This window comes from Trachypithecus francoisi, unplaced genomic scaffold, assembly GCF_009764315.1.
Source record: "Trachypithecus francoisi isolate TF-2019V2 unplaced genomic scaffold, Tfra_2.0 Lachesis_group18, whole genome shotgun sequence".
NCBI lineage: Eukaryota > Metazoa > Chordata > Mammalia > Primates > Cercopithecidae > Trachypithecus > Trachypithecus francoisi.
The window spans coordinates 61,285,659-61,301,337 of record NW_022681463.1 but is presented as its reverse complement, the minus strand read 5'-3'; the positions used below and the strand labels follow the sequence as shown (position 1 = coordinate 61,301,337).

At 32.5% G+C, this 15,679-nt stretch overlaps 1 pseudogene; it reads right to left on the bottom strand.

Annotated features, from left to right (window-relative positions):
• The window catches only part of LOC117063363, a 71,611-nt pseudogene extending 56,158 nt beyond the window's left edge, over positions 1 to 15,453 (bottom strand).
• Positions 15,454 to 15,679: the final 226 nt, after the last annotated feature.

The following is a 15,679-nucleotide window of genomic DNA, read 5'->3' as shown; positions in this document are numbered from 1 at the left end:
AGGGAAAACATTTGGCATTCTCGAAGAATCAGGGTGTGTTGTACCCTTCAGTGACCAAATTATTACTATCAACATATTCCAGTTCCAAATATTGCTGTTTTAAATTAGCATTTTTTCTTTAATTAGGTCAAAAATAGTTTTTATACTGAGAAATGATGCATTTTTAAAATTATAACCTTAACTTGATTTTACCCTAATGCCTTACTATATATTCTTATATATAGCACAAGCTAACTGCACCTAAAATATAGGAACAGTAATATCTAAACTGTTACATGACAAATAAATTTCATTTGTTTACCTAGGTACCTGTTTGAGCATAATCAAATTATTTTTGCAGAATTGTTGAGGAAGACCAGGCATACTTATGTAAAATAGAAAGTTTCTTCATTTGGAGGAAAATATTTTTTATCTTTTACTTCTTCAATAAACAAAATTTGTAAAAGCTCAGATATAAAATTACTATCTCTTTCATAAAGAGACAGAAATTAAAATGATTTGGTGCTAATTTAAGAAGTTTTAACAACTAAATCAAACATTTTATCATTGCCTACATTATGTACATAACACATTGCTAGACACTATAGTTATTCTAAATACTTGGGGCATAGTCCTTGATTTCCCAAAATTTGTATTTTGGTTGAGAGAATGTATTAGTCAGGGTTCTCTAGAGGGACAGAACTAATGGAATATATATATATATATGTGTGTGTGTATATATATATATATGTGTGTATATATATATGTGTGTGTGTGTGTGTATATATACATATATATATATATATGAGTTTATTAAGTATTAACTCACATGATCACAAGATTCCACAATAGGCTGTGAAACTGAAGTCTGATGTTCGAGGTCAGGAAGCATCCGGTATGGAGGAAAGCTGTAGGCTGGGAGGCTAGGCCAGTCTCTCTTTTCACATTTTTCTGCCTGCTTATATTCTAGCTGTGCCAGCAGCTGATTAGATTGTGCCCACTCAGATTAAGGGTGGGTCTGCCTTTCCCAGCCCAGTGACCCAAATGTTAATCTCTTTTGGCAACACTCTCACAGTCACACCCAGGATCAATAGTTTGTATCCTTCAATCCAATCAAGTTGACACCAACTATTAACCATCACAGGGGGTAAGACAAGAAAACAGTATTTATAATATTAAAAATAAAGTATCAAGTGATAGTTACAGACTGATGGTTGAACTTGAAATTTCAAAAGGATAAGATGCTTAGGAAAGATATATGAAGGTATTAGAATCTAAGTTGAGTCAAATGAAGGATAGAAGCACTGAATTTTTAAAATGTGAGAATTTGCATTGGCAGGAAACTATAAGGGATATTCTAACACAAAACACTGCCATCATGCACAAAATTAATAGATGACTCATAAACCAATAAGCATGGCGATGTTCCAATAACATTTTGTTTGTAGACCCTGAAATTTTATATTTATATAAGTTTCACATTTACCATAATTTATTCCTTTTTTGGTATTTTTTTCAACCATATAAAAGCAAAAATCACCCTTAGTTAATTAACCATACAAAAATAGGGAGAAGCCAGTAGTTTGCTCGTGGTTGTACTTTACATGCTCTGTTTCAAGGGCTAGAGTAAATCAGGAAAACCAGTAATGCAATTCTCTAGCAAATTTACAGAAATTTTAACAATTGAAAAAATAAAATGCATGTATTCTTTTTCTACAGCAGTATAATACTTTTCCAGAGAATTAGTGGTTTAAAACTATATCCTTGTATTATTTCACGAGGAATAAGTTTGTGAGTAAGAAGTTTGGCACAGCTCAGCAGGTTTCTTTATTCACTATCTCCTAAGACCAAAATAAAGCTTTTGGCGGGATAAGCTCTTATGTTGACACTCGGGGTAAGAATCCACTTCCTGGTTTACTCAGGTTGCGAGAATCCAGTTCCTTACTGATGCAGGAGTGAGTTTCCCAATTTCTTGCTCGCTGTTAGCCAGGAGCTGCTCTTAGTGACCACCTGCATCTCTTCTTCTGCGGCCATCTTGAAACCAGCAGAGCTGGAAAGCCGTCTCATGCTTTGAATCTCTCTGCCTTCTTCTGCTTTCCTCATTTCACCAGCTATAAAAAGTTTTCTGCTTCATAGGATTTATGTGACTGGATTATATCCACCAAGATAATTTCTCTATTTTAAGGTCAACTCTATTGTTTAACATAACAATTATGAAAGTTATATATCATGAAATTGACCGGTTTTGAAGGTATGAGCATAGAATCCAGGAGCAGGTGAATTTTAAAATGTTGCCTCCCACAGCACGTATTTCAGAGACATAAATAGAGGGAATATAAAGTAGGCAGACACATTGACAGGAAGGATTAACACACGGAAGAAACCGAAGTGCACCATTAACACAAAGGATATTACACATTTTTGTCAGTTGTCTAATGTCAAAAGAAGAAATAAAAATATGAGCAGGTGAAAAGTTCTTCATGTCTACAAATTAACACAAATTTATGGTTCTTTTTATTAGGGCTATCGATGAAATCACCCTAAAACTTATAGGTGTAAAAACAATCAGTTTTTACGCTCATAGATTCTTTGGGTCTGGAGTTCTGACAGGCTGTTCTGGGGATAGATTGTGTTTGAGCTATGTGAGTTAAACTAAAATTTGATTCTGAATTGATTATTTAATTGAGCTTCTTATATAAATGTACACTTAAGTAAAGGTCTACTATGTATGTAAAATTTGCAACTCATTATATGTTTTGAATTCACTATGAATTAACTTTGTGTGTTTTGTATTTCTCTTCAAATACCAAGTGAAACGATGATATCTATATCTACATAGATATCAGATATCTATGATATCTGAGGCCTCAGCTGCAAGATCTGAAGATTAGGGTTTGGAATTATTTGAAGATTTGTTTACCCATGTGTTTAATGCTTGATGCTGGCTGTCAGCTGGGACTCTTGGCTAGCGACCTATATGCAGTCTCTCCACTTGGCCTGAGCTTCCTTACAACATGGTAGCTGTGTTTCAAAAGTAAGCATGTCAAGAGGGAGAGAACTACATAAAATCCACATTGCCTTTTATAACCTAGCCTTGGAAGTCACACTGTATCGCTTCCCCTGCAATGGAAAAATGAGTTGTTTCACTGGGGCAAGAGAAGAGCAATCATATTCACCTCTTAAAAACCAGATGGCCAAGTTCTGGAAGAGCACAAGGGACCAGAAATATTGCAGTAGGCACTTTGGAAAATAAAATCTGCTACATTTATTGTTTGGGAAGCAGCAGTATTTTTTTATCACACTAGTATAATTTGAAAAATGATAAAACTAATAAGAACAAATATTAGTATATAATAGCAATGTTTATAACAAAAGTGAATGATAAATATGTTAAAAGTTTTTTGAAATGTGTATGAACACTAGAGCATTTGGTGCAGCCATAAAGATTACAGTTAAGGGAAAGTTTGAAAAGAGATTCTAACATTAAAATAAATGCCTATAATAACAACAGATTTGTTTATATGGTAATTCGTTTAATGTTGATCATGGGACATATTCCTAGATTTTCTCATATTTTAACTAAGTGTATTAAAATATGCTATTTTTATTGATATAAGTAGTAAAAATTTTGAGATTCTGAAGACACAACATTTTTCTTCCCTTTTTGTGTAGGAAAAGCTCTTCCCCAAATGCATAATTCTTTTGATCAGAATCACTCAACAGGTGTGTGACTTTTTTTTTCTTTTTTCTTTTATGTAGAAAATCCTTGAAAAAATATCTTACATGATGAGCATGCAACAGCTAGACTATAAAAATCTTAACTTGTTATAGCCGATAGTGTTTGCTACTGGCTATAGAAGGACAATTCATGCACTTTCTGTTCAATGGAACTTTTACTCAGTCTTCTAAGTAATTTTCTAATCAAAAAGGATAATATATTACCCCATGAACCAAATGTAGACCACAAATTGCTTAGAGGAAATAGAACACCACAGCTCTAAACAACTAGAAAATAATCATTTCTGGTTTAAAAGAATCAGTGGAAAGACACTTTTTATAAATGAAAGAGTGTCTAGGGCTGTCGTTTCACTTGGTATTTGAAGAGAAATACAAAACACAAAAATAAAGTTAATTCATAGTGAATTCAAAACATATAATGAGTTGTAAATTTTACATACATAGTAGACATTTACTTAAGTGTACATTTATATAAGAAGCTCAATTAAATACTTAATTCAGAATCAAATTTTAGTTTAACTCACAAAGGAATTGTGGAAAGATTTTTCCCTTAAACTGTAATCTGTGTTCCTATTTCTCCATATGTAGCAAATTAATTTCTGTTCATCTGCAACCATTATGACCTTGAGATGTCTTTTCCTTGTTTAAGAATCTCAGTTTTAATATTTATTTAGACAAATAATAAACATAGCACTTAAGAACATGAATTATGTTCATTAAAACTGTTATTGTTAAAGCTGTTCCTAACATGATCTGTAAGGTGCACTCAATCTGTAAAACTAGGTTTGGTTGTGCTTAGTCATGGTGTAATAAGTATCTGTTGTTTTTACACACTAATACACTTAAACACCAAATCTTCAGATAATAAATATTAATCTATTCATTAGAATTGTCAATTTTGTTAATTATCACATAAAGTTTGTTACCAGTTATCTATTTATGATTAGGGCATTTCAATTTCAGGCATCTCTGGAATTCCCTTCTGGTGATTCCCACATGGCTCTTCTAATTATATCAATCAAGTTTGCTTAAAAGTATTAATACACACCATGTATCAAACTCCATTATTTTTAATCCATTTATTTTTCTTCATAACACTTTTTTCTATTTCAAATATTAGATAATCATTTATGAATTTATTTATTTTATCAGTCCTTCCTCAACCTAAAAGGGAAAGGTCAATGAGAGCAGATAATTTGGTTCTTATGTTTATTGGTCTTCCTGTTCCTCCAAAGACTTTAAGTGTGGCTAGTAAGTAGAGGGAATTCAACAAATATTTGAGGAAGGATGGAAGGAAGGAAGGAAGGAGGGAAGGAAGGGAGGGAGGGAGGGAGGGAAGGAAGGAAGGAAAGAAGGAAGGAAGGAAGGGAGGGAGAGAAATTCATACTTCAATGTTGTGGGAAAAATTCAATGACAAATAACTGCTGTGTAATTGTGTTAATGATAAATAATGTTGTAAAAAACATACATAAAATTAAATATATATAAACATACACATACACATATATACATTATACACATATGACAATACACATGCATACATTATAAATACATTACATGTATGTATACATTATATCCATAATATGTACATAAACACATTAAATATACATATATAATAAATAGAATTTTAGTAAAGTATATAAAGGTATTGTATAGTATATGGGGACATGGGATTAAAAAAAAAAAAGATGTAATTATAGGGTTCAGTGGCTCACACCTGTAGTCCCAGCATTTTGGGAGGCTGAGGCAGGTGGACCACCTGAGGTCATGGGTTTGAGATCAGCCCAGCCAACATGGTGAAACCCTGTCTCCACTAGAAATACAAAAATTATCTGTGTGTGGTGGTGCTTGTAATCCCAGCTGCTCTGGAGGCTGAGGCACGAGAATTGCTTGAGTTGGGGAGGCAGAGGTTGCAGTGAACTGAGATCGCTCCACTGCACTCCAGCCTGGGCGACAGAGCAAGACTCCCTCTCAGAAAAAAAAAAAAAAAAAAAGAAAAAAGAAAAAAGATTAAATTATACACAAAGAGTTGACTTTATTTATATTATTGTCCATTTTATTACATAGACATGTAATCAGTCTGAAACAAGAAATAGAAACATGTTTAAACCAGACTAATACAGGTGAAAGGCATCGTACAAAAGACAAAAGATTATATTGGAAACGTACCTGGATGTTTCACAGAAGCCAAATCAGTGACAAAAAGAACAGTCAGTTACACACGATTGTGAAGCAAGAAATGGGAAGAAAGTCAAGAACCAAGATAGGAAAAGAAAGAGTTGTGTAAAAGACTACTTGCTTTCCTATTAGATTTTTTCATAAACAATCTGTAGTCTGGCTTCAACATAACCTTTCATTTGTAATTATGCTTTCCATCTGTCTGAGGCAACAAGGGATAGGTTTATTTCCTATTTTTCTCTTTGAGCAAATTTGTTATACTTCACTATGCAGATAGAATAAAACTGTCCCAGAGAATGGCCCTGACTGATTCAGTCTATGCTACAGATATTCACAAAGTCACTGAGTATAATGGAACAGAGAATTGTTTGAAACAATGAAAAAGTTTCATTTATACTGGGGCAAATGCACTTATTCTTTTATTCATGTTTTAGTATATTATATTGAACTATAGAAATAGTTTATTCCATTCTCCTCTAAGTGCTATAAATCTCTATCTGAGGTGAGGAAACTACTTCATTACATATGAATTATTGGGTCTTACATACTCACAAAATATAGTTCTCTATACTCTTAGTCCAATTAAAACAATCACTGCTGGCCTCTCAAAATAATCTTCAAGTACTTAGCTTGATTTGAAAGTGATTGCTAGGTACAACATCTCACCCACACACCAAAATAATGAAATCAATGCCTAATATCTTTGCTTTGCTTCAATTTACCAGTCCTACATTTTTGGGGGGTCAGGGAAGTCAAAGCAGGAGTAGAGGAGATAAAATAATAAATAAAATGCAAGTAAAAAATAAGCTATGAATTCCATTTTCCATGCTTATTTGTTCTATTTTTATATAAAATTTGAATCAAATTCTCAAAGACTCTCAATTCGTTATATGTAAAATGAAGATATATACATCAATTCTGTGTCCTTGAAGTTTGAAAGCTATAATCTGTCAAATAACTGTAATACATTTATACTAGTTATCTTGTTAATGATCAAATATTACTGCTGACTGTAAGTTATTTATATATGACTTTATTTTCATAAATAAGAATAGGATAATTAAGTCTTTATAACTTTTTTATGGAAAATGATAACATATCCAAAACTGCTATAGTTTTACCTAACCATATCTATAAGTAAAGATAAGTTTAATAGTATATTACATTTAATATTATAATATTTTAGTTACAAAAGAGTTTTTTTTTTTTGTAAAAATGTGACAAGAGCAATCAGATTAATTTGGTGATTTTTAAGTACTAACTAGAAGTTAGCTATCTCTTTCTTTAACATGTTCATTGTACCTATTTGCTTTTAATCAGTAAAGCTATCCAAGTAACTACTAAAGCCTTTGTATTGGTCTTCTTCCAAATAGATAGTCCTAGTAATAATATTGCCAAGAAGGGGAATTCAAATTCCATTATCTCCCATTATCTTACAAGGCATTTTACTTCTGCTAGTTTTAATTAAGTTAAAACCTGTTTCACTTGCATTACTGATTAAAACTAATTGAGTTTGTTGCTTAATCCTATCAAGAAAATCTTCTATTGCTTAAACCAGGTTTACTTCCAAATGGAATTGTTCTAGAGAGGAAATGTCTACAATATTAGGACTAGATTTTATTTCATCAATTTTATTAATATATTTTCTGGAGATATTCCAATTAGGAAAATTTCTTACATTCAAATCCTAGAGAACATTTTCTGTACATTTAGGCAATACGAATTGTCTAACAGTAATAAGATTTAATCTTTGCAATTTGATGAAAAGGTTGACATAATTTTAAAAATCCATTTTGGGTTGTTTCAATTCAGAGAGTAAAGATTGGTCTGCTGCATCCTTTATTAACCTATTTTTAAAAAATGTATTACTGTGATTTAAAATCAATGATTACTAGTAAATGCTTAAAATCTTAAATTAAAAAATATTACATATAATATTAACTATTTTATATAATATGTTATAAACATGTCTATCTATAATGCTGCATGAACCAGGGAAGAAATAAAATCTGGAATTCTTATTTTTTTCTTATTCTGAGTTATAAAAAATAAGACCTTAAAACCAATGAAGGCAGTTCCAAATTTACAATTGATGCTGTTTTACAAATTTTCCAGCTCATGTAGCTCAGCTATTGTACTGGAGCCAAATTTCATAGGAGCTCTTTTAATCTTCTGCAACCACTGAGAACATGGCAAGAATATAATCCTCAAAGCAGAGTAGAGTTAGTATAAAGCACAAGTCCCAAAACTCACTGTTCCATGGCTCACAGTAGGCTGAAATGAGCACTGACTCTTGGGCTTCTTTTGCTGTCAGCTGTCTCCGAGAGCCGTTATACTTTCGGCAGAAAATATAATTTGTAAGTAGTCAATGGAGAATAATAAGATCTAATTCAGATTCTTGCAAGCTAATACTAATGTAATTTTCCTTTTATGATTATGGTAGTATATTTTTAAAAAAAGATATAGTGATATCTTGGCAGTTTGGGATTGGACACTCAGTTTTAATGCCCCAAAATGTTTATGGCTTATAGTCATTTGGAATATTACTGAGAGATGAATGTGGGTTTTGTGTAACCAGCTAATTATATAGCTCATATAATGCAATGAAGTGTATTTATTTTTACATTGACATTGATCTTTTTAGAGTGAACACAATTGAGTTTTTTTTTAGTTAAGACATATTCTCCCAAAGAAAGTCCATTATTAATGTTGATCATGAACATGATGAGCACATGGCAGAAAAATTAGAGAATGGAATCTCTCATTTGGTAGAGGTATGGCATATTATGATTATACCCACTCTGTGCTCTAAAAGAAAAGAAGGAAAAGTGACTCATAAGAAAGTTCTAGAGACTGTTGTATGACAATAACTTCAAATGTGGTTGTATAGAAGATTTTTTTTTTTTTATCTCTTGAGAATATAAAGGACTTACTCTAATGCTTAGACATTGAGAAAAGCAGTAGATCAAATGCAGAGGTGAGTGAGTACACTAGTGTAACATCTCATCTTCAGTAATGTTTGTTATAAATGGGATTTTTTAATGCAATAATCTGTATTGGGAAATACCAAGAATATTTAAAGACTGATCATAACCAAAATATCGTCAAAAAAGATATTATACATTTTTAAAGTGACATCTAAGGTTGGATAAAACAACAATAGATATATATATATTTTTTTTTTAGTAGAGATGGGAGGCTGAGCCAGGAGGATTTCTTGAACCTGGGAGGCAGAAATTGTTCTGAGGTGAGATCATGTCATTGTACTCTAGCCTGGGTGACAGAGTGAGACTCCATCTCACAAAAAAGAAAAAAAAAAAAGTGATGGCGACTTGCTAGTTATTATTGTTATGCTTTTTAAAGTGAGAAATTTAGGGTACCAAAAGAACATACTTTTGGTGGTAGGTGGCATTTGCTTTCCATCCCAAGAGGTTAAGAAAGGTAGTGACAAAAGAGAAGAACTTCTTCATATAAAGCACTTTCATCAAGTGGCAAAAGAATGAGCTTGAAAATTGCCCATGAACAAAGATCTTTCTCACATAGTTATTTTAAAATATATGTATACAAATAATGACGTTTGATACAAATCAAATGATCATATATGCAATACGTTCTTTAAAGATACAATTATATAAATTAACAATTATTAAGCAATCATAAAAATATTGTTTTAAAATAAGCATCTCTCAGCTTTTTGAAAATTTTAAAAAATATATTTTCGGATTTTGAAGAAAATACTAAAAATGTAGAAAATTTAAATGGGCTTATTAAAATATAAATTTTGGTTAGTTAACAATGTAAATAAATCATTTACAAACAATTGTTCAAGTGTCACTTTCTATGTTAAACTTATCTAATTTGTCATTTTGCATTCTAAACTGCAGTTTGATTTGAAATATTTAATTCATTCTTAAGTAATACAGACATTATAGATACAAGTACATCTCTTAAATCAGTGTCAGAAATATAATTATTAGTAGTTACATATCTAAATTAATCCTTATTTTTCTGTAGAACCTGATTTGTAATGGAAGTATTTTTTCAGACTGGTAGTGCTCTAATGTTTCTGTTACATTTCTCAGAGCCATCACAGCTAGATAATTCCTTATATATCAGCGAATGACAATAATCCTGTGTTGAATTTCAATATCTCCAGTTCTAAGTAAATCAGTGGAGAGTAAAGATCTATCCTAGATGTACTTTCCTTCAAGCAATACCTTACACTATAGTCATTCAAAACTTCAGAGACGAATGGCTCAGCAGTATCTGGCTCAAACTGGCAGTATGCCCGTAGCAGCATTAACTTTTGATTCTTGCTGGTGCTTGTTTTTTATTTTTAATATTACACATGAGTGTCAGAATTCAGACTGTCATGTAAATGGTATTACCCAAACGTGATGAGACCCATGAGTCTTCATTTCCCCTACCCCTCATTAAGCATACAACTTATCTTTCAGATTCATGGTGGACAAATCATCGCTTCATAATTTGTATGCATTTTAAGGGGATGATGAAACTAAAGGGGGGAACACCTTTAAAAGGTTTGGACCTGTGGCTTTTTCCTGTGTTTCCCAACAGAATTGAGTTTTAATACACCTGCAGCTTTTGCTGTGCACCCAAAAATAAATCCAAATACTGACAGCACTCATAATGGATCCTTGATCTCAGTAATGAAAAGATGAGTAAATGTCAGCATTCCTAAAAATCTATTTTTTTTTTAATGCTAGAGGTCAAACAATAATTTGCACTAGCATTGACAGAAATATTTCCTGGGATGATAAGCAGGGAGTCATGTCTATAGTAATGTCTATGGATATATTTGAATGTATATAATTACATGAGAAATTAAATATAGCAACACATGACTCACATAAACTCAGCTTAAAAATAATTCTAGATAGTGAAAATAAGTGTTTTAATATCCCTTTACTACAACATAAACAATCTTCTTGTAACATTATTCCTCCATCATTCACTTGAAAGTTTTTCTTTTTAATATGAAGAGAATTCTAATAAGTTTAATAATCCGATTTCCAATCACATAAGCATGCTAGGAACACTTTTTTTAAAAAAAGCAAGAAATGCTAGTACAAAATAAACCATACCATGAATGTGAGCACTGGCAACAAAAATAGGAGAGCACAAAAACACAAAAAAGCAACAATCAGATAATCTTACATGAGATTAAATGGTCCTGAATCACTCAGTAGATCTCATGGGTATAATTGCGGGAATTTCCAGAGACTTGCATAATTGTTTCTCATTGTGAGAATATTCAAGAAAAACTTAAGCATTTTTTTCCTGAGCAAAATGAGAGAAATATACAGCTCTGTCTCTGTGTTTATGTATGTGTGTAGTTTATATAATGAAGATAGGTTTTCTTGTTAATGTCTCCTGAGTTTGACATAAGTATTAAAGTACATATCTTACTAAGGAATATTAAGTAGAAAAGCATCCAAAGCAAAAAAGGGAAGCAGGGAAAAATTTTCTTAAAACTTATCTGCAGAAAACAAATTATGAATTTGGAAAATAACTTTCCATTTTATTTGTGATGGTCTACAAGGAGTTTCTACATTTTGTAATTATCCCAGGGAAATGGTAGAATCATCCATAAAAACTGATTGTTTAATAATACCTCAGCGATTGAGGGAAAATACATTAAATGACTACTTTTGAGCACTTTCAAGAGAGACTGACTAATGGGTGAATGTCTTTATAATGCAATCTTCTGAGGAAAAGACATCCTGAGCTGCGGGTATTTTCAGTAGGACTATGTTGTTTTGATATTAAAGTAGAAGAGAGGTAGAATGAACATTGATAGAGTTTTCAACTGAAGAGCAAGACCCTGGAGAGAAGTGATTTCTTAGAAAATTTCAAGACAATTTCAGTGTTGTCATAGAAATCTCTGTAACAGAAATCCACATCAAGATTGCCTCATACAACTATTAAATAGGATGCCTAAGGAAGGCTTCAGGCATTGTTCAACCATAGGGAACAAATGATACCATCAGGACTTTCTTGCCATTGCTTTTTTGTCATCTTTTGGTCCTGCCTTTTTCTGCATATTAGTTTCATGTTTTTGTGTTGTAAGTGTCTTCATCTACATTGTAATGGAGATAGTTACTTGAAGCTCCTCTAGGTGAAGTCAATACATGTTTCTAATAATAGGTCCTCAAATGCAATAGATGTTTTATTAATTGGATCCAGCAGAACCAATTGGAAGGAATTTTCATTAGCCTGGCAATAGTTATGTGTCTTTATCGGAACAAATCACTATGATCCAATACATATGAAACCATGATTAGGTAGTAGAGTTAAGTGCTCACTCACTGAATGTATTTGAGAACAGAGTAGTCTGAATGATGCTCCACCAGGTCTACAAATAGAAAAGGTACAATTCTCTAAAAGAACAAATCCTGGGCAAATGTTAACTTTGTGCGGTTCATAGTCATTTGAGGAAATGGTTCCCAGGGGAAAATAATAAACAAGTAAGAGCTTCAAATGCAAGAGACAATATTTGAGGATCACAAACCTATATCCTACAGAAGATACTGATAGACCAAGTAGGTCTGATATTGTATAAGAAAAAAATAAAATTAAATAAGAAGTAATCTGTTGGAACCACTGAATCTCTAATCAACAAATTTTACTACAAGGACAGTTACTATTATAATTCGCTGATATTTTTTGAGCATTTCTGCTATGTCCAGTGTATTATAGACTTCATCTCATCCAATTTAAAACAGAAACTCAATCAGATCAGTTTATTACCCCTATGTAATGAATGGGGAAGACTGAAACTCAGTTTTATTAACTTGCCAAAGTTCGTAGCTACTAGAAGCAAGACTGAAGTTTCGCAGTCTAATTTGATTCCAAATGCCATGTTCTTAACTAAATAGCACATTACATTTTTAGTTCCTCAAAACAAGAACTGTGCTTTCTAAAATCTGTATGCTCAGTGCTTATAATTTCATCTGGCATACTGTATGTGAATATGTGTTTATTCAATGACTACATAAATGTGGATCTCCCAGTTTGGAAGCCTCAAACTTTCTCCTTGACCTATCTCTCCAGCATGAGGCCTCCTGAGAAGAAAGGTAGCATTCTGACCTTCTCTATCTATAAACCTAGAGAAGGAAAGCAGAACATGTATTGTTTTGTAGAATATTAATGGATTCATTTAACATTTTATTTAAAAACAGAAACTGAGCTCCTAAGAGCTAAGTACTGCTTTGAGCCTTAGGACCAAAGTTCTTTGAGTAAGGAATATAGTAAGTGCATTGACCAAAACTAGGGCAAAGGCAATAAGGCACACAGGTGGTTAGAAGAGGGAAGGTAAGTAGTAGCACTACATAGGATCTACTACATGAACATTTAGTCTTGATCCCTCATTGCCTTGAAATTGTCAATGCTTATTCAAAAAGAGTTTTCTTAACCTTGCTTTTTCTTTTTTTTTTTTTTTTTTTTTTTTTTTTTGAGACGGAGTCTCGCTCTGCCACCCAGGCTGGAGTGCAGTGGCCGGATCTCAGCTCACTGCAAGCTCCACCTCCCGGGTTTACGCCATTCTCCTGCCTCAGCCTCCCGAGTAGCTGGGACTACAGGCGCCTGCCTCGTCGCCCGGCTAGTTTTTTTTTGTATTTTTCAGTAGAGACAGGGTTTCACCGTATTAGCCAGGATGGTCTCGATCTCCTGACCTCGTGATCCGCCCGTCTCGGCCTCCCAAAGTGCTGGGATTACAGGCTTGAGCCACCGCGCCCGGCCAACCTTGCTTTTTCAAAGCTAATTTAATAGTCTCATTTTACTCTGCAGTTAAATGTTTAACTCATTGTATTTTATCAACACAAGCATCAGAACAAGTCTTTTGAAACTCTGAACTGGAAAATAATCACCATGAATTTAGATAGTAGTACACACAGAAAAATAAAAATCCCACTTAACATTTACATAGAGGTGAGTAAGATTTGAACTGTTTAAATAAACTCAATTTAAATGTTAGCACACTGGATAGAAAAAGGAGAAATGTGAGTTCTACTTATTTTTTCGTTGCTAGATTTCTATTGACAGAAGGAAAAAAGTATTATTTTGTTTCCATCTGTAAAGAAAAAAAATGGTATTTTTTTAACTGCCATACTATCTAATGAATTAAGAAATGAATTAATAATTTAATTTCTTTGGGGACTATAAAATATTACATCATTTATTTATTAAAGAAAATGCATTTGGCCTAGGAAAACACAAATTGACATAACAAAAATAAAATATGAATTATATCAATGTTCTTTTGCAACTTTCTCAAAGTATGATACTTGAGAGAACCTCTTGATGATATAAACTGTAAAAACTGTTAACAATAAATTAGCATATAATGATTTTATAAGCACAATCACAACAATTAGAATCTTCAAAATGTATTTATCTTAAATATCAGAATCTTGTCTGGCAAACTTACTTACTTTATTTAGTGAAACCACAAGAGGCCTGTTTAACTAACTAACGAAACTTCAGCCAGATGCTGTTTAAATTATCACTTACTTCTCAGTTAGTGAAATCTAAATAAATGCTTCTTAGTGATTTATTGTCATGGTTACTATTTTAAACTTAACTGTCATGTGTGTTTTTAATTAAAAAAAGACTTTATATTTAAATATGTGCTCAACATATTCTACTACCATGTAAGAAAATTCATACGATTACAGTTCATATAATATACTATACTTTCACAAACCTAACATTGCACTGATTATTATATCTGAATGAGTAAATTTTATGTTGTAAGATCCCTACATATCCCCAAAATAAGTCTGAGCAAAAACAGCATTAGAATTTGGAAATCTGTATTCAAGGGGATTATCTCCATTGCTTATTAATGACATTTTGCACCCCATTGAGCTTCATCTTCTTGACCTAGACAATAATAAAATAATACTTAATTCACAAAGGTTTTCTAAGAAGTAAATTGACAACATAAATGAAAATGCTTTGTAAATTTCTAAGTATATTATGACTGTATAGGATTATTATTTTCCCAACCAAGAAGCAGAGCATTTATTTTTCTCTTCAAAATTAGTTCCTGGCATATAGGTGGCATTGGTTGAATGTTAAATGAAAGTCTCCTGACAAAATAAATTCTAAATGAAGCTCTCCAATACATATCACGAACACACCCCCCCCCCACACACACACACACCCACACACATACACACACACATTGTTTTTGACCACTCAAGCATGTCAGTTTTCTAAATACATAAGTGTACCATCTATATGGCAAACCAACAGTTAACTTTAAAGATTATAAGAAAAAAATATTGAAGAAAATAAAAGGTTACTGCAGAGCAGTTGATCCATTCTGTCAAAATGCCAGATGTCTCTTACTCTTTGCTTCTGGATATTATTAAAACTGGCTTCAAGGCTTCTCTGTCTATCTTTTTCCCATTTTCTTTCTCTCTCCTTGTCCCAGTCAGCATGCTGTCTGCATTGCTCAATTACTGGACAAATGTAACTTCCTGTCCTCCTCTGCCCAACCACTTTTACAGCAGCACTAACAGATGCTATCATTAAGACCCTCAATGGGAAATCAGGAACTAAGTATATTCTTTGCCCTTCTTGCTTTTCAACTTTCTTTAAAAAGATAAGCCATCTGCTTTAACCTTCTTAAAACTGCAAGTTTCTTTGTAATGTCAGTACTACATTTTCTTAATTTTTATTAATAATAAATAAATAACCCCCCATGTCAGACGTTTCATTTTATGAAGCTATTTCATGGCACTAAAATGTAGTCTCA